This window comes from Herpailurus yagouaroundi, unplaced genomic scaffold, assembly GCF_014898765.1.
Source record: "Herpailurus yagouaroundi ecotype Mexico unplaced genomic scaffold, PumYag 69347, whole genome shotgun sequence".
Classification (NCBI taxonomy): domain Eukaryota; kingdom Metazoa; phylum Chordata; class Mammalia; order Carnivora; family Felidae; genus Herpailurus; species Herpailurus yagouaroundi.
In genome coordinates this window covers 886-1866 of record NW_024420846.1, presented here as the reverse complement: position 1 = coordinate 1866, position 981 = coordinate 886, and the positions used below count along the sequence as shown (strand labels likewise).

The 981-nt window shown below is 48.0% G+C and overlaps 1 long non-coding RNA gene across 1 annotated transcript; it reads left to right on the top strand.

The window, feature by feature from the left end:
* The first annotated feature begins 55 nt into the window (after nucleotides 1-55).
* Nucleotides 56-573, top strand: LOC121026278 (uncharacterized). The gene is made up of 2 exons (XR_005788321.1): nucleotides 56-217; nucleotides 499-573. It is a non-coding gene; the product is annotated as an uncharacterized LOC121026278 (long non-coding RNA).
* The last annotated feature ends 408 nt before the right edge of the window (nucleotides 574-981 follow it).

Here is a 981-nt window from a genome sequence, read left to right as displayed (position 1 = left end):
AACTATAAAGTTAATCCAGAGATGTGTAGAGATAAATATCTCTGGGGACAGTGGAGAAATGGGTGTGTTCTAAACCCATAATGCCCTCTCCTCACCCGTGCCTCCTAGGTGACTTGGATGAGGATATAATCCCGGAAGAAGATATCATTTCCCGAAGCCAGTTCCCTGAGAGCTGGCTATGGCGCATGGAGGATCTCAATGAACCTGCAAAAGATGGGTAAGGCTGAGACACCCCCCACCTTAACCCAACCCCCAGGCCAGCTCCTATGGCAGCCCAGACTGGACCACTTCATTTGTATGTACCCTATGCACCTCTTTTCTGGAATCACTGTGCAACTCCACAACCCAGCCTAGAAAGAAGATCAAGAGTCAGGCTCCCTCCATGTGCCCAGCCCCCACCCAACCCACCAACATGCCCCATGGGACCCTTCCACACCAGCTTCCCCCGTACCTCTGACACCTGCCTCTTTTTAATATCCCCACTTCTCCTCCATCCAGAATCTCCACAAAGACCATGAATATATTTTTGAAAGACTCCATCACCACCTGGGAGATTCTGGCCGTGAGCTTGTCAGACAAGAAAGGTGAGTGAAGTTGGTGCCCCCATGCTCAGCGGGCAGAGATCCCAGGGACACTGGGCATTTTCTCATCCCATCAGAGAGATCCCCTGTTTCTTGGTGTCTGACACTCTGCTCCCAGGTGACTAGAGGAGTGTCAGATCCTATTCTGTGGGAACATAGTGCTTTTTGTAAATAAATTTTCTTTTGAGAAAAGTTTTAGGTTCACAGCAAAATTGAGGGGAAGATACAAAGAGTTCCCACATACCTCCATTCCACCCACCCCTTACATACAATCTCCCCCATGTTGACATGCACAGTCTCTAGAATAATTTGCAGCAAAAAACACCCTTAAGGGGTGATGTTGACATGTTGACAAGGATAATGGGTAAAGTGATTAAGAAAATGTAAAAGAGGAAGCAGG